The sequence below is a fragment of the Camelus ferus genome, chromosome 21 (genome assembly GCF_009834535.1).
Source record: "Camelus ferus isolate YT-003-E chromosome 21, BCGSAC_Cfer_1.0, whole genome shotgun sequence".
NCBI classification, from domain to species: Eukaryota; Metazoa; Chordata; class Mammalia; order Artiodactyla; family Camelidae; genus Camelus; species Camelus ferus.
Window position 1 is genome coordinate 275544 of NC_045716.1, and position 18925 is coordinate 294468.

The following is an 18925-nucleotide window of genomic DNA, read 5'->3' on the forward strand; positions in this document are numbered from 1 at the left end:
AAGTTGGGACACACAGATGCCAGCGATGGGCACGCGCGGAAGAAGGACCACGTGAGGACACCGGGAGGGGGCGGCCTTGGGAGAAACCAGCCCTGCTGCCACCTTGCCCTCAGGCCCCCAGTCTCCAGGACTGCGAGAAAATGAACGTCTGCTTTGTAAGCGGCTCGGCCTGTGGTGTGTCGCTGTGGCAGCCTGAGTGGACTAAGACGCCACTTCGTTTTATTCTCTGTTAGCATCTAAGGGAGATGTTCTTCTCAGAGAGAAAAACCTCCGCAAACAACGGTGGGACCGACGCCTTCCCTCTCCGCCCAGGCCGCCTGCGCCGGGCCCAGTAAGAGGTGTGGGCCCTGGTGAGCACTTTCTAATAGTGTTGCCAACTCGACAGTCAACATGAGCAGGAAGGAACTTCCTGAATGCTTTTAGAAAGACACATCTCATGCCCCTTGGGACAGGCGCTGTGAGTTTCATCTCCAAATCTGCTGCTGGTGTGCGCTATCTCTGGTCACCTCCTCTCAGAACCAGCTCCAGCTGGGAAAGGACAGGAGACTCTCTGTCTGACTTCAGGGAATTCAGAAGCACCCTTTTCTAGGCTCCTGTGATAATCAAACCAAAAAGGAACCTGGGATGTTGCCTTTTGCTTTTCAGCTTAGAATGTCATCAAGGAATACATCTTGGAAAGATGACCCCAGAACCAGAAGTAAAGAGGAGGAAAGGGAGAGATGAGGAAGCAAGTCAACTGAGGTTCTGTCAGCGGGCTGTTTTCTGCTGTGCAAAACTGGGGCTCAAGCCTTCAGGGGCCCGCTGAGGCCCAATCCCAACCAAAGGATGGAGGTTGGGTGTTCATTCACCAAATCCCAATGGTTAAGGATGCCATTGGCAGGTTAACCTCCCTGTGGGACCAGGTTACGCCTGAGCTCAGGCTCTGTGGCTTTCTCTGGTTTTAGAGACAGTTCCATGGTAACCAAGCAAGGGGATGTCATGGTACCCTCATGATTTAGATGTTAGTGACATACATGGACCTGCCGATCAGAGCTGTGAAGTTAGGTGGGCTGAGGGGATGGGGCAGGGTGCAGAATATTCCAGGCAACACAAACAGCCTGTGCAAAGGCCCTAAGGTGAGATCATGCTGAAGGCATTCAGGGAACACCAGAAGGCAAGTGGAGCTGAATGGAATAAGCAAAGGAGGAGAGTTGTAGGAGTTACAGTCAGAGAGACAATGAGGGGAAGGCAGATGCTCCTCTGAGAAAAGTCTGGCTTTTACTCTGTGAAGATGCGTGTAACATAGTCTAACTGATGTTGAGGTAAGAATGGACTTGGGTTGGGTTTAGAATGGGAGTGGAGGCTGTTTCAGAATTCCAGGCTAGAGATGCTAATGGCTCACACTGGGGTGGAGACAGTGGAGGAGCAAAAAGTAATATATATTCTCTGATTCAATAACCCAGCAATGTGATTTTCAGTTTTAATCCCCAGAGTTTCCGTTTTCTGGGAATTTGAAGTCTCTCAGTTTATAGATAAGTTACCTGTGAATCCTATAGGTTAGGAAACTCATCTAGTTTCTGCCCCTGATAAGGGACAAAACTGGGTCCTGAGCCTCCATTGTCTCCAGCTCTTCCCCCAGTGATGTCAGAAGAGCTACTTACTCTTCACGTCCTGTGTCATTAAGCACTGGGTACACTTACTGACAAGAATGAACAGGAAGAGCAAATGAAAAGCACAGAAAGTCCATACTGTTTTTCGAACAGAGAGCCCCCTTTTCTCACCACATTCCAAAGTGCTGAACAAACTAGATGCAAGACCTCAGAAACTACAGAACAGCAGATTATTGAGTTGGGAAGCAATAATTAGAAAGGAAGTGAAGAAAATGGACATTGGGGGCCTTAATGTGAAACATGACATTGATAAATCAAAGGAAGCCTTGAATTAGAGATGTGGACATTTTGGCTGATTAGCCAAGAGAACTCATATCCTCCACGAACCTCCATCATCTTGTTTTGCCTTTTTGAGGACAAAGAGAGCTTTGCCAATTGCCCGGCTCCAGGGTTGTGTCTCCCAAATGTTTATTCAAAGAGGGAGGGGAGGAAAGGGAGAGAGCAGTTGAAAACTTATTTGCTTGTTAAGCAGCCCAGAGCAACGTTCTCCTTTCCACTGAGCCTGGTCTGTTCATGGGAAAGATAATAAGAGAAGCTCATGACGGATTTTGACAGTGAGGCGAAGGTACACAGTCAGCCCAAGCCAGAACTTGCTGGGTTCCCGCACCTTGACTTTCGATACTCAACCTAAGAGGTGAGTGTAAACAGAGTGTCCCGTGACTATGTGGAGAAGAGACATCGCTCAGCTGCCTTCCCTTTCCCAAGGATTCCAAAGCAAATGATGTTCATTTGGGGGACTTTGTTTCTCTTTTTTTTTTTTTTCCCTGAGAAAGATGCCATGGGGACAAAAGGCATATTGGGACAGTCATATGAGCACGTGTCCCCAGATTGTTTTGATTCACTTGATGATGTGATGAAAGTCTAACGGAGACCACAGAGGTGGGAATGGAAAAGACTGGATTGGATTATTCCATTTCAGCCACTCCACCCTTCCCGGCAGGAGAGGGTCCCGCGACAGGGGATGTAATGCCCGGCCTCAGCCAAATGTCCCAGGGGTCTGGAAACTGACAACATGACAGGAGATTGAACGGGAGCCACGAGACGCCTCACAAAACCCTGTGGGTGGAGTAAAAGGGCTGGATTTGTTTCGCATGCGTGTGTTTCTCGGGCCTTTCATAAATGCTTTGGTGCTTAGGTTATGGTGGGCGAGTCCCTGGAGAACCCCTTTTGGCTGTTTTCCAGACCTGTGGCTGCTCCCCTGATCAGCTGTGGCTTTTACGAGTGGAGCTGCCCGACGCCAGGGCTCGCGGGAAGCAGGTCTGATTTCACTGGGGACCAGCAACCATTCAAGTCTTTGTTTCTGACTGGCCCCAGGAACCAGGCCTGATCTGGCAGCAAGCGTGGGGGCCTGAGGTCCTCCTGAGCTCACACATTATGCTGCCGATCATAGGATACCAGTCGCCTAACTGGCCTTTTACTTTCCTCCTTGTTATTTAAAATCCAAAATATATGTGTCTGTCTGGAAGAATTGTTCTATATATATTTAACCAGTGTTGAGAATTATGTAACCCATCATTTTTTTCCCATTCTTAATTTGTTTAAAAATTCAGGGTTAAAAGTCTTGCTTATTCTTCGAACCCTCTGAGATTTTTATTGATGTATTTGCTTTTTGTCTTTCTTTGACATTTCTCTCTTATTTCCATTTTGAGTTTTAAGGATATACATCATTTCTTATAAGCCTTCTTATTACATTTTTTAATTGGGAACAGCAGAGATGGAACACAAAAATAATCATATGATATGGTTTACTTCCCTCAAGACCCATTTAAAGTAATCAAGCCACCAAATCAGAAGTCAGCATGGTGGCTTGCAGTGGGCATCCTTGGCCATCTGTCTGCACAAGTGTGCCCACCGCAGGAGGAGGGCTACAGTGAGGGGGCACGTGGCTGCTGTCCAAGGGCAACAGGCATTCTCCAACCATGCTGCTTGGGTGCATCTGCTAATCCCGTGGTTCTCAAAGCTGGTCCCCAGACCAAGAGCATCAGCACCATCTGAGTACTTCCTAGAAATGCCACTTCTTAGGTCCCACCCAGGACCTACTGAATGCAAAGGTCTGGGGAGGGGCACAGCAATCTTGTTTTGCCAGGTCCTCTGGTCTGATGCAGGCTCAAGCCTGAGAGCCGCTTGCCTACCCAGATGTTACATGCCTGCAGGGATCATTTGCCAAGCCTCCCTTCTGATTCTTCCTGCCCACCGTGAAGCTTCATGTCCTGGCCACTGAGCAGACAGGCTTTATTCCACCGTGTGCTTTCTTGCTCAGTCCAAGTCTCACTTGCTCCTTTTCATTCCTTAGAGGGGAGTCATTTCTCTGCGTCCCTTCTGTCCGGCCCACACGATTGAACAATGACCTTAAGTATCTCCTTGGACCCAGAAACTTGCATGTTTCCTTCAACTTGCAGCGTTACTAAGAATCCGAGTGCATTTTTCATTCCCAGGCACACAGTCCTCATTAATTCATTCCCTGGTGCCCCTGCTGACTCACACTGTTGTTACTCACTGTCCCTGGCTTTTTGAGCTTTAACAGAGGGATATGAACAGGCAGGGAACTTCCATGTATGCGGCCACTAAGCACTGAGCAGCAAAGCCTCAGCAAGGCCATCAGCGTGAAGATGCGAGCGGTGTCCCCTCCGGCCCAGAGCGTCCTGCCCCGGGCGCAGGAGACAGCTGCTGAGCAACGGGCTTCTGCAAAGTGAGGGAAATTCAAGTAGCACTAAGCCTTGAAGTCAGCTCTTTCCTGCCTAAAACCAAGGGTGTTTGTAAGACCTTTCCTACCACATAAGGGTAAAGAAGAAGCTTTGTACATTTTCAGCAGACGTTTGACGGAGAACAACCCCAAAGGAAGAGCCTCGGGCTCTCCACTGATCACATGTTGCTCAGACATGCTAGGAAGCTCATTACTTTATTTGGGGTCCTGGACAAACAGGTACAGATAACTGAAATATGTTTGGCAATCAAAGACGGAAATAGACGAGGCCTGTGTGCATGAAGGCGGCCAGGTGGGAGGCTGGGCTCACTTGCCACAGAGCAGGGCTGTCGCTGTTTGAACATGCTGCCATCTGTGAAGTCCCCGCTCTGGTCACCTGTGGGGTTGACTGTCCCCCTTTTGGCTTCGCATCAGGCCCTGTCTTCCTCCCCATCATCAGGTATGTCCATTCCTGTCCGCACATAATCCACAGGCCACAGTATTCTGGATGGCTTGATGCCAGCTCTATGGTGCGGACACGAGAAGTGTACTGTCTAGTGTTAATCTACACAAGTACAGTTAGTCTCCAGGCATCAAGTTGAGACAGAGGAGTATTCCCAGCTCACCTGGCTAGTCTCCTTAAAGGCTAACCCTCAAAGCCTCGGTTTCCTGAGATGTTGCCACTGTCACGCCTAACTCCCAGGATTTTTTTATTGAAGTGTCGTTGATTTGCAGTGTTAGTTTCAGGTGTACAGCAAAGTGAGTCAGTTACACGTGTACATACGTACGTACTTTCCTTTTTAGATTATTTTCCATTGTAAGTTATTACAAGAAATTGAATGTAGGTCCCTGTGCTGTACAGTGGGTCCCTGTTGTTTATCTCTTTATTATATAGTAATGTGTGTATCTTAATCCCCAACCACCAACTTGTCCCTCCCCACCCTTTCCCCTTTGGTAACCGTAGTTTGTTTTCTATGTCCATGAGTCTGATTTTGGTTTTTAAATAGAGTTTGTTTCTTTTTTTGTTTTAGATTCCACATGTAAGAGATACCATATCATATCTGTCTCTCTCTGTCTGACTTCCTTCAGCATCTTTGTGAAGTTTAAATGAGATAACATGTGTGAGGGACACCCGCTGCCATGCCTGGCGTAGAGCACACCTGGTAAACATTACATCCCTCCCCTCCAGTCCTCAGCCATCAGGCTGCTGTCTGCATGCTCCTTTGCCAGTGATGAAGTCAGAGGGGCTGAGGGGCACTGAGGCCCGCGGGTCCGGCCGAGGGGCCACTAGGGGACATTTCTTTGTAAACTTGGCACTGACCTCCCCTTCACAGCTATTTTTCCTTTTAACTGTTTTCATTCCAGACTCTCAGTTTTACAAACACATCTAGATGCCAAAGGCAATATTTACTCTCTTTTTTTGGCTTATAGCTTTGCCCAAAGCAATCTAAATAGTAGTGAGCGGGGAAAGGAAGCAGCTCCTTATTTTATTTAAGGTTCTGAACAAATAGGCATCAAGGTCTTAAGCACTGATGTAACGTCTGCTCAGGCAAAAAGGTGGTTAAGCAATCTCGCGCAGTCAGGATGCCACCGCTCCTCTTGTGAACACGGGCAACAGAGGGAATAGAACGTCCGTATGCAACATAGCGAAGGGTCAGAGATGTGGCCTGGTTCTGAGCTAAATATGTACATCACCTTTCTTTTTTGATATAAAAATACTCATTAAATATTTGTTAGCAAATAGGCACAAACTAGTCTACACAGTCTGGTGGACTTGATGACGTTGGTCTGACTCGAGACAGACATGTCAGCATTCCAGAGTCAGGATTCTTGACCTGAATGTTCATCAGGCCAGTAGAACTCCCCTTGAGTCAATGGCTGTTCACAGGATGTCAGGCAGAAAGCCTTGGGTACCGTCTCTCTGTTATAACCTTTTTCCTCCCATCTCTTCTAAGTGAAACTGCTTAGCTCAAGAGTCCTTCATTGGGCGGTCACAGGTGGGATTTCTGTTTCATGGATGAGGAGAGGACGTGGGAACCCAGGGCACCTATTACCTGGACTCATCAGGGGCTTATGAAACGGTTTACTGTGAGTGGAAGAGCTGAGACACCGCCACGCCTTCTTGTACTAGGAACAAACAGAGAGAATGAGGTGGTGGCCTCATTGCTTCGATCAGAGCTGAAGCTCACAGAATCCCATTAAAAGAGGGAATGCGGGGTGGCCATAAGGAGCCCTATGCAAAACGAACTGACCAGAAACAGAGCAGAGGCTATGCAGCCCAGAAAACATATAGAGTAGAAGGTACAGAAGCCAGCCAATACCAGGACAGGGAGTAAGAGACGCCCAGACGTTCTGCACTGTGCAGTACGGGAGCGCCTGAGCCCAGGAGCGGACGCCTGCTGCTGAAGTCTTCAGAGCATCCTTAGACCTGGGGACCCTTCAGGTCATGTGTCCGTGAAATTTGCTCTAATGGTAGCTCCTGGTTACCCACTCCCCCCCTGTTGTCCTCCGTGAGAATTTGTCCCCCTTCTCACGCCATGCCATGCAGTTGAGCTGACTTGAGTGAGTCCTGGACACTTGCAACCAAAAAAGTTAACCATAATGTGTTTCTTCTCTGTGTGTCTGGCCACACTGAAATACTGACTTTTATCACAAATTTAGCCTTTGAGCTCTCCCCACCTTTTTCTGTGAAATAAAGAAGAAATGCTTCTCTTGGCTTCTAGAAAGAAGCATAACAAAATGTAACTGAAAATCCACTTTTTTTCATTTTTCACAAATAGTAATCTCCATTTTGCCATTCTTCTGTAAATTGGGATTCATGATTTCAAGTTTCTCCGAAGAACTTGCTCTGTTCTGGCTCTGACTGGTCCACATAGCTTGTTAAGTGACTCAGAGCCCCTCTGTCCTCAGTGTCATGTTGACTCATGCAGAGAAGGACCACAGTGAAGTTAAGCTGCCTTGGGACTGTCACTTTTAAAAGAAATGTCTTATATATTTATATGTTCTTCTTATTCTGGAAGTTACATATGCTCACTGGGAAAGAATGGAGACAGCAGAAGAGTAAAAAGAAAAGACACTCACCTGTAACCTCAGAGAAAAACAAATCACAGTTAAAATCTATACATGTCTTGTCTTCATTTTCTGTGCATGTTAAGAATCAGTTGAGGTCACGTGGTACAGACACTGCTGAAAATGAGCTCACAGCTCACTTAGCACATTGCTGAAACCTCACAGCTCACTTAGCGTTACAATGTAAACATCTTTCCAAGCTCTAAAACAGCTCTTTGCAAACGTCAGTTTTAATAGCTGCCCGCTAGCCCAGCAAATGGAATTTTGTCACTCCTATATATGTAATAATTGCACAGGGTCCAACGCTTGTTTACAATGTTTGGCTGATATAAGTAACTATGTAGTGGGTATTTAGTGCATGTCTTGGCTGAGTGTTTGCAGATGGATTCCTGAATGTGCAATCACTGGGAAAGAGCTTTCTTTAGCTCATTTTTTAAGGCCCCTGAAAGGCTTTTGTCAAACTTGGAAACTTTTTAAATTAAACAGCTTGTCCTCTTGGAATCTATTAACTCTCACGAAAATTCGATCGCTGGGTAGTTGTCAGGAAGCCTGGCTGTCAGAGCTCCCGATGACTAAGGCTGCCTCTGTGCCTACGTAACTTTGCGGTTTGGAAATGTCACAGAGTAATAACCTGATTTTCTCCTCAGAGAGTTTGACCAGATGAGTGGTCTTGGCTAATCTCAAGTAGGAGTTTGGTGGATTAGACTGCTGGGTTGGGTCTTAACTAGATTGTTATCAAAAGTAAAAAAAAAAAAAAAAGTATCAGTTATATACACACTCCCATATACACATGCGTATGTACAAAACACTCCCCTCCACCTTTAAGACCACCTGCTTGGTAGGAGATCAGAGTCGGGGGTGGGGAGGGCGAACTGAGAAGGAAACACTCCGCCCATCCCACCCCCACCTCTGCTTCAACGAGAGGACCTACGCTTGCTTCTCTGTACTTGCCCTCTGGCTGAACCATCTTTTGAAGAAATGATACTTGGAGACTGGGGGATGGAAGAATTCAAGGGCACCAGTCTGGAGGCTATAGGTTCGCCAAAGAGAAGCTGAAAAGGGTTGGCCTCCTTCTGAATTTGTTGTAGTGTCATGACTTTGTTTGAAGTGCAGCACATTTTTAAACTTTCCAGAAAATACGACTGTTAATGCATATATTGAAATCCAGAAAGGGAAACAGAAATGAAAGAGGATTTATTACTTGTCATTTAATTTTTTTTCAATGCCCATGTTTAAATGATGTTTAAAATATTCTGTGTTATAGGTATGGGACCTTTAAGTCATACCTCCAGGAATTCCGGAAGGACTAAGCCGTTACGGTGCTAGTAGGTGTTTAGGACTATTGTTCTGGAACAACCAGCCGAACAACAGACCGACCACCCAACAAAACCTGTGAATGAAGCAAGACAGAGGTAACAGCAGCCTCCCACAGAAAACAAGCTACAGAGGTTGGGGTGGCTCATCCATTCAGTCAGCAAATCCATCCTGAGGACCTACTATGTGCCACATATTGTTCTGGCCACTGAATATACAACATTGGCCAAGGCCCTCAGGAACTTACAGCCCAGTGAGGAAACACGTACATGAAAATTGAACATGCTGCAGGATGAGTGTGAAAATGGAGATGTCTGCAAGGTGTAGTGAGAATAGAGAAAAAAATCTGCATCTTTTAGGGAAAAACATGGGGAAAGTGTCAGAAAATGGAGGTGAGGACTGGCCATGTGAACGTTGCCCAAACCCTGTGCTTGGAAGGGCCCTGGGCTTGACTTAATGCTCTACTCTTGCCATTCTGAAATTCTCCATAATTTTTTTAAAACAAGAAGCCCATAGCTTCATTTTACACTAGACCCTGTAAATTATGTAGCTGGTCCTGGCTAAGGGATTTTCAGGTGATGAAACGGGGGAAGGTGTTCCAGCCAAGTCAAGTAACAGAGTGAAAGAAACAGACTTGAGGAGTGGGAAATGTAAAGTCTACTGAGAGGCACACAGCCTGACACAGGCTCACGTTGGGGAGAGTCTGGAGGTGTACGTGCCCATAAGGTGAGACAGGTTGTGAGATCTGAATCTTGAAGGATCTTGCATTGGTTGCAGTCAAGTTTGGATTTTATGCCAAGGGTACTACAAGTCATTCAAAATTTAGACCAGGTGAGCAGCAAGAGAACATTCTCATACCTGTGAGGTCATTGAAATGGCAAAGCAGAGATAAAGTGAAGGAGGGCAGCATCAGAGGTAGGTAGACTAGTAAGACTTACTCAGAAAACGCCCAGGAAATAAAAGCTGAATGATAGTAAAGGGGACTTTTAAGATACACAGGAAGAAGGTGGATAGAGACATAGGAAGAATGGAAAGAGATGGACACTGGCTGGATCTAGGATATCGGGAAGAGGGAAAAGTAAAGAATGAGTGCTCGGTTTCTGACTTGAACAAAATGGATAGGATGAGATGCGGTCACTTGTGATGGGGGATGTAGAGGGATAACAGTGGCAAAGCAGTGATGATGGCTTCAGTTTTGACTACCTTAATCTTGAGGCAAACACAGTCTCCATCCTAGCTGGGCATGCCGGTGTGGAATTCGGTGCCGTGGTCTGACTGAAGAACTGGGAGTAGGTCAGTAGGAACTGGGAGTACGGGCCTGGAGGTAAGGGAGTACACTCACGGGGGCGTGCAGGGCAAGGAAAGGGGCAGCAGGGCCAGCACTGCGCTCTGGAGAAGGTTAGAGCACAGGGCTCCGTCAGGGGAGGTGGAACCTATAAGGCGTCTCACTCCAGAGCGCTCAGCCCCCACTCCATGCCACCCACCCACTGACATCACTTATTTTCCCCGAATCAGCCATGTGTTGGTGGAGCACAAGCGGGCCGGCCGACTGCAGCCTCAGAAGACGCTGATGGCCGGGGCGGCTCTGGGGACCTGGCTACATTGCTCCCTCACTGACGGGTACATTAGGCGGATGGGTTGGTGCTTCTGAATCACTGAAGCTGGAGGTGGTGGAGCTCAGTGCTTGTCCCTGGTCCCACGGAAAGGGGGAATACCCAGTGACGTCACCAAAGGCTCCCTGGCCGTCATCTCCCAGAGCGAGGGAGGATGCAGGACACAGTGTTAGCCAGAGAGGACGCAGCATACGAGCCAGAGAACACATTTCAAAAGGGAAAGGACAGTCAGTAAATGCCATCAGGGAAAGGGGGGTTCCTTACTCTTTTCTAGAAGCCAGTGCAGCTGCATATTAACCGTGTGACTTTGCCCTCGTCTTTTTATTTTATTTTTTCTCATGCTGGTTTGAACGCTGGACCCTGGTTCTCTCTCTCACTTACTCAGACTTTGTATCAGCAGCTTCCTGGCTGATGTCCGACTCTTGACCACAACACAAACCCTGGTTTCCCTTTGCAAGCCCAAAGTGGTGCTTGACATCCTGAGGGCGCGCCACCCTCCAACTGGCACTAGTTGGGCAAGGACAGATGACAATTCAGAATGGAGGGGGACTGACCGCCTTTTGGTCACGATGCTGACTTTAAACCAGACCCAAACACCCAAGGGCCACATACCTGGCTTCACACCCCTGTGCATCCATGCTTTGTGTTGATTTTCTCTCCAGTCTTCCCCTCATCCCTGACATCCTGCTTTGTTCCCCCAGCTCCCTGCTTCCTGGGTCTCCTAGTCTTGTAATCTTTCTGTGCTCGCACTTTGCTTTTGGACTTAATGGCAGAAGCAGCTTCCCCTGGTGCTCCTCAGGACATGCGTGGCACTCAGCTTCTGGTGAGTTGAGCCCTGTCTGCCATGATGGTGATGGAGAATGTTTTGATCTTGCTGTTTTTCCCCAGAGTCGAACTCATCATTTTAAACCAATAATACAGGAATTATGGGATGCTCTTTTTTCCCTATCCTTTGACATTCTCCATTGGAAGGTCCTTTCTGGAGTCCTTTCAGATGACAGCTTGAGACTGAAGATAGTGAGGTTGCCCTGACTGTACTTGGGGTAGGACTTCTATGTAGTAAATGGTCATCTTGGCTCCATTCACTCTATCATCTGACTTCTTGTGGGATTCTGCTGGGTGAATCTCCTATATAGCATGTACTCTTTTATGGACCATTTCTCAAGCAAAAAAATGCATCTCCAAATGCTTCATTTTAAAGCTCCATGTAACACTTTAAGCTTTACTCACACCTGTGCTTTAGCTATGAAGTAGATCATTTCAGGAGTCTCTATTTCTCACATACTTGTTTGGGTGGAATGATAAGGGATTCTGCAAACAGTTTCATCAAACACAGATCCAAACAGGAAAAAAATAAATAAATAAAGAGGAAAAACACTATAGAGAGTCCTGGCGAGGTGTTAGGTCGCAGGGGCCTGATCGCCGTCTGCGTCTGGATGCGATACGAAGTCTGCCTTCCTAAAAGAGGAAGGAATGCCAGACAAGCTCTTGGTCCCTTAGTTTGGACAAGCTGCCTGTTTGGTGGTTGGAGCCACGCTAAGAAGCTGTTTTGAGAGCCTGCGTGCGTGTGTCAGGAGGGCGAAGGGCCAGGAAGTGGGAGAGGGAAGGAAGGACCGCAGGAGTTACGACAACGACAACGGGGGATTTACTGGGATTTGCCATGAGGAACCTCAGCTGACAGAGCCTCCAGTGGTCGTATGAGGGGCAGCTGCTTCACTGGATTTAGGACAGCCAAAAGGCTATGCTCTCTTGATTATTCCTTACCTTAAAAAGAGAGAGAGAGAGAGAGCTAAATCCTGGCTGATCAGAAATAATATTTCCTAGTTCTTTCTATGATTTAAAATAGAAGGTCAAAATAGAGAAAACTCCATCCAGGTTTTCTTTAGCTTGACATTTTTGGCTAATCACCACTGTTCCCAGGGGCGTTTTCTAGCAGCCACTCGGCCAGTTACGGGGCCCTGGAAGGGTGTGCGGAGAGGGCTAGCAAGTGCCCCTGGGGGTCTGTATCAACTGTCCCCTCAGGGATAGCAAGGGGCACGTCCGTCCGTCCCTGCACCCGGAGCATCTCACTGCCAGACTCCTCTCTGGACCACAGGACAGAAGTGTGCCTGACCTGCAGGGTGTGGGCCACCACCTCTGGCCCTGGTTCCCCTTGTCCTTTCAGTCCTGGGTTTTCAGTTGCTCCCATGGTAATGTCTGGCCCTGATACTGTATATCCTGATCTCACTGAACTTCCAGTATCTTTTGTACATTCATTCAACAAGCTATTATTAGGCTCCTACCACATTCTCAAGGAATTCATGATTTAATTTGAGTAAATGGGTAGATGAGATATAAAGTATTGGTAGAGCTTAAAAGTCATGAGCCAAGTGACCCTTCACCAATGAGGTAACTTCTATAATCTGGTTAAAATATTTATTTTGAAGATTGACGGGGAATCACTGAATTCATGCAGATAAGTAGGTTGGTTCTCAAATTACTTGTTGTCCAAGTGGATTTATTAGCCCCCTTAAACGTACTTAATAAATGGCCACCAGGGGCTGAGTTATCTATCTTGAAGGTTTTTTCCCTCTAATTATATATTTATTACAGGCTAATGCCCACGGCAAAAAGATAAGGCATTCTCTTTGGGAAAAAGAAAATTTATTAATATTTTCCACTCACTAAATTATCAAGAAAGACTCCCCCGATGTCTGCTCCTTGTTCATGGATGACACAAATCACAGACAAGATTATAGATGGACAGTGGAGGCTCCCCGCTCAGTTACTAACTAACTCAGTTACTAACTAACTAACTAATGGCTAAACTCAGGGCCCTGCAGGGAGCCTATTTCCCCTTCTACAACATGGAGGGCAAGATGGTTTCCATCAATTTTAAATTCCTTTTAAATTCTCAGTTGAGGAGTACTGAGTTCGTGCAAAATGCCTACCCAAAGAAAACAAAATAATGACATTTGCAGCAACATGCATGGATCTAGAGATGATCATACTGAGTGAAATAAGTCAAAAAGAGAAAGACAAATATCATATGACGTAGCTTTGGAGTTCATCTCGGGGTTCTTTCATTATGTGACTCCGGGCAGGCGAGCCCAGCGAAGCCCAGACAGGCATCACTCCCCATCAGACAGCCCCATCTAGAGCCACCATTTTAAACTATCCCCAAGGCTCCTGTAGTCAGCCTTTACTTAAAGATCACTTCTAGAAGGCATCCAGTGTCTGGGCTGCCCTGGGCAGCGGCTTAAGACAGGCTTCACCGTGTTTGCTGTTTATAGTTTTGAGCTGACAGCCACTTAAGGGCAAGAGATTTCAGCTGCCGCTACCCGTTACAGCTTTTGCCACCAACGCATTTGCCAGATAGCGCTAGCCGGAACTTTGTGGAAGCCCGGAAACAACTTTAATACGGCAGAGGGGACAGAGTTTAGATTCGGAGTTATTTTCCCGCTGTTATCTGCCGTGTCCTCTCTCACACTGGAATATGGGGAGTTGTTACTTTTGCAGGAAAATGGCACCAGAGAGGATGGTCGTGTCCCAGGTCTCCGGTGAGTCCTTGGGACGCGCCCCGCCAAGTGAGGGTCCTTCGCTTCTCACGGGAAAGAATTCAAGAGGGAGCCATAGCAGAGTGGAAGTAGATTTATTTAGGGAGACACACACTCCAGAGACAGAATGCAGTCCGTTTCAGGAGGCAGACTGACACCAGGGCTTGGGGTCGTCTAGGGAAATCAGAGGGGCCCTGGGGTGTTTCATTTTTATGGGATAGGTTATCTCATGGGCTAACGAATGGGAGGATTATCCAACTATTTGGGGTAAGGGACAGAGATTTCCTAGAAGTGCCCCCCCACACCCACTTTCTGGCGTTTTATGGTCAGCCTCAGAACGGTCGTGGGCCTGTGGGTGTGTCACTTAGCTGCTAATGCATTACAGTGAGCCCACACCGAGGCTCGGGCTCTACTGGGAGTCAAACCTTCTGCCATCTGGGGCTGAGGTGGTTCTAAGCATTTATGTCTTCTTCTCAATTGCTGTGTCATCCTTTTAATAGTTGTGCCCTGCCTCCTTCCCTCCTATCAGGGGCATCTGTGTGGCCTACAGTAACAATTATTTATTCATCAGGCATACGAGGTGCTCAGCTCTACTGAAGTCACTCACATTGTGGGCTAGAGTGACTGGCATGACTGGTCTCTGCTCCCCAGACCTCAGCCTCAGGAGGCTAGCCTGGGCATGTTATCCCAGTGAGGGGAGAAGGTTAGCAGAAACCCTCGTAGCCTCCGGAGGACTAGGCTCTGACCTCATGCACTGTCAAGTCCAAACTGTTGGACAAAGAAAGTCTCAAGGTCAGCTCATTTTTAAGACATTGAGAAAGAAACTCTGACAAGAACTGTCAAGTCCCAAGACACAATAGATGGATGGGTCCAGGGAGAACTGAAGTATGGACATTATCCACGCAACTGACCACAGTTACTTGCACCCGTCCCCTCTTCCCTTGGAGCTCTGTAACTGTGCCTTACTCACCTTTCTGTCTGCCGGTTCCTAGGACAGCACTTGTACGCAGACAGTGCCCAGTAGGTCATCTGGTGTTAGTCTGAGTGTGACTGTACCCAGAATAGGCTCTGACACTACAATGGCAGTTTAGACTTTTCCTTATAACCACCACATCAGTCCTAGGGAGGCCTCCTCGCCCTCCACCCACACCTACCTGGGCATTTTCTCTCTACATTTCCCTAGAGTGTGTCTAGGTCTGGATTCTTTGTATTTATCTACTCAGCATCCATTAGGGCTTTTCATGTCCTTTCTCGTTTGGAGAAAATATTTAACCATTTTCTCTTTGACTGTTTCTTCTCCACCATGCTCTCTAGTCTCTCCTTCTGGGATGCTGAGATACCTGTCAGATTTCTCGTTACAGCCTTCATGTTCCTTCACTCCTCTCATATGTGTATCAGCTCATCATCCTTTTTATTTTCTCTCTTTTTCTCTGTCTTAAGCTATGTCAAGTTTGTTGTTTGTTATCATCATCATCATCATCGTTATTTCTCTCTTCAGTTATGTCTAGTAATTTATTTAACAAAGTACTTCACAGTACTGGCTGCATCTTAGAATACTCAGCAGATTAAAAAATATATAAATGCCTGGCCCTGCCCCCAAGTTTCTGGTTTAATTGGTGTGGGTCAGGGCATGAATATCAGTATTTTTAAAGCTTGAAGGTGATACGATATGCAACTGGAGTTAGGAACACTTGATGAAAATGTTCTTGGAATTTTTTCTCAGTGATCATACTTTTCACATCTAGTATTTCTGCTTTTTTTTTTAAATCCACTGGATCTTATTTCATAAACCTTATTCTTGTTTTGTGGATGCCATTTTTTCTTTAGAACATTTTAAACACTCATAATTTGAGTCTCTTTTACATTGTTCTATTCTCTGTAACTCCTAAAATGTCAGTTCCCCCAGTGGCTATGTCTGGCAGCTGTCTATCATGGTAGTGAATCTCCTCACGAGCTTTGTAATTTTTGACTGTGAGTTCATCTTGCATCTTGCACCTTAGGATGGGATGGCCTCCTAATGAGCTCTTTGCCTGTGCCTGGTCCTGTGGCTTTCACTGGCTCCAAGTCAATTTTTATGTAAGTGTATCTTCTCAGGGTTTATACTGCATATACAGCTCAAATTCAGGGTTTCTATCTAGCCACACAAAGGCTTGGTGTTCTGAGCTCAAGCAAGTGACACATTTTACATCCGTTACCTAGTGCCAGAGGCTAATTTTCAGCCTAGAGGATAAGGGTATCTGGGATTTTATTTGGGAACTTACAGTATCTTCCTGGCTCCAGTTCACATGGGAGCCCAGTTCCGGCTCCTGGCTGGTCTTCCTGATGGGCATCTTTGTGTCCAACTCCTGTGCTTTGGCCATACGTCTTCAGCTCCTGTGCACAACTATGGATTTTCTTTCCATTTCTCTCAGATGGAAATTTCCCTTTCTTGCTCTTAAGCTAGTGTATGTATTTTCTTAATATAAACCTTATTTTATTATAGCTTTATGTTTAGGGAAAATTTGCAAAGGCAGAGAGTTCCCATACACCCCACCTACAGTTCCCTCATTGCTAACCGTTTATATTAGTAAGGGACTTGTGTTACAACTAATGGATTAATATTGGTACATCGTCAAGTAGCTAGAATCCATACTGGATTTATATTTGCTTAGTTTTTAACCTAAGTCCTTTTTCTACTCAGAGATCACATCCACAGTACATTTCATTTTGTCATTCTGTCTCCTTTGGCTTTTTTTGGCTGTGACAGTTTCCCAGACATTTCTTATTTTCGATGACCTTGACAGTTTTGAGGAGTACTGGTCAGATATTTTTATAGACTGCCCTTCAGTTGGGATTTGCCTGATGTATATCTCATAACTAGATGGGGTGATTGGTGTTTGGAAGGAAGACCACAGAGATATCAAGGATCACACCATATCAAGGGTACATACTATCAATATGACGTATCAGTATTGATGTTGACCTTGGTCTGCTGGCTGAGGTTGTGTCTGTCTGGTTCCCCACTGTAATGTTACTCTTTTTGCTCCTCTCCATACTGTCCTCTTAGGAAGGAAGTCACTTTGCACAGCGAACGTTTAAGGAGCAGAGAGTTAATATTCGATCTCCTTGAGGGAGGAACAGCTGCATAAATTATTCTGAATTTTACACAGAAAATTGTGTCTATTCTCCCCGACTGATCCATTTATTCAATCATTTATTTATGTCAGTATGGCCTCATGAATATTTACCTTATACTTTGGGTTATAATCCAATATTACATTACTTATTTTGTTGCTCAAAGGGCTATATAATTTGGACTATTGGGAGCTGTTTTCAGGTGGCTCCTGTGTTTCTTGGAAATACCATTATTGTGGTGGGGGTTTTTTTTGTTTTTTTTTTGTTTTTTTTCCTTCTGAGAGCTTACTCTCCGGCACCAAAAGATGTTCTGGACTCATCTTGTATACTCTCTGTCTCTCTATCTTAGTCTTTGAGTTAGTCATTTCCCCAAATACCCCTCATTTCTTCTATTGGAGAATGGCATTAGAAAGTCAGATCTGGGGTGCTCAGGGTACTTACTGGTTGTTCCTGGAGTTCGTTGCTTCTATGCTCCTCCCAGCTGACAAAGAAAGGAAATGTGTGTGTATGCCAATCTCTGTGCATACACTCACCCCTAAGTTTTTCTGTATGTATCTGTCTCCGTGTGTATTAAGCTAAGCATGAGTCCGTGCTCTAATCCATTGCTGTGTGGATTCTCCTAGCCTCCTCTTGCATGTCTGCCTCCTCCCTGATTCCTGCCATCTCTTAACCGTACAACTCCAGTGTACAGTGATTTCAGAATTGCTAACCCACATCCCCAGGGAAAGAACTTTATCAACAACACATGTGTACAATTCTCATCAGCTTTAGCCTTACTGTCTTCACTCAGGTCCAAAGTTACTGAGGCCAGCACATTCCCCCCGCCCCCATCCACTTCAGTGGCGGTCTATGATGCGTTTGCGGTGGAGTGAGAATTTCTGTCACAATCTGCACTCTCTTGCTGGGATCCCAGGTATCAATGTCTTGTTTTTTTCAGCTTGCATACATGGAGTTTCACTCTCTGTACTGTAATGTTGTTTGTTTTGAGAAATTCAGAGTCATGTATCCACTATTACAATGTCATGCAGAATAGTTTTCCATTTGAAAAAAAAATCTTTGGGCTTCACCAGTTCAACCGTCTCTTCTATCCATGCTCCTGGCCACCACTGATCTGTTTACTATGTCTGTAGTTTTCTAGAATATCATATCAATGGAGTCCTACAGTATATAGCCTTCTCAGGTTGGCTTCTTTGGCTTAGTAATTTGCATTTAAGATTCAGCTATATTTTCATATAGCTTGATAAGACAAATCAAACACCCTTTTTGCCACTGTATAGTATTTCATTGTAAGGATGCACCACAGTTTTCCATTCACCTGTTGAAAGACATTTTCATTCCTTCTACTTTGGGGCAATTATGAATAAAGCTTCTATAACATTTGTGTGCAGTTACATTTTTGTCTGTATGTATAAAATGTTTCTATGTTTTGAAATATACACATATTTGCTTTAATAGCACTTGTATGTGAACTTGTGAAATGTTATTCTGTGTTCAATCTAGCATCTCCATACAGAAACCATCAAGAATTAGCCCGATGCCCAGATCTTGAAGGCTTAGAAGAGTTCCCTAGTACATAAGTAATTGGACCTGAAAGTGGCAGAGAGTACCCTGCTTAGATGGGGAGAGTCATGCTCAGGGGTTGAAGTTGCCACTTTGCCACCCACATACATGAGGCCATGCTGAGTGAACACAGTCCTGTGTGCAGAGAAGGCAGCTCTGCACGGGGAAAATCACAAGCACACACAGAGAGGTGACACAGAGAGAGAAAGGAATAGAGAAGGCGACTCTGTTTCAGTTTCAGATCAGCGTTCCAATCTCTACCTCATCTCCTGTGGTGTCCTGCTATATTTTCTGTTTAGATTCCATGAGATTCCTTTTCATCCATTCAGTAATCTTCCTTTCTTACTGGAGCTAGCCTGGTTCCTTGCAGCTCCACTGCTCCCCACA

The 18925-nt window shown here is 45.9% G+C and overlaps 1 long non-coding RNA gene across 2 annotated transcripts in view; it reads left to right on the top strand.

The window, feature by feature from the left end:
• Positions 1-18925, top strand: part of LOC116656672 — an 80183-nt gene that overhangs the window by 32530 nt on the left and 28728 nt on the right. For both annotated transcript variants that reach the window (XR_004313809.1, XR_004313810.1), the window contains exons 4-5: positions 8666-8813; positions 17769-17891. This is a non-coding gene — a long non-coding RNA (uncharacterized LOC116656672). The remainder of the gene's footprint in view (positions 1-8665; positions 8814-17768; positions 17892-18925) is intronic.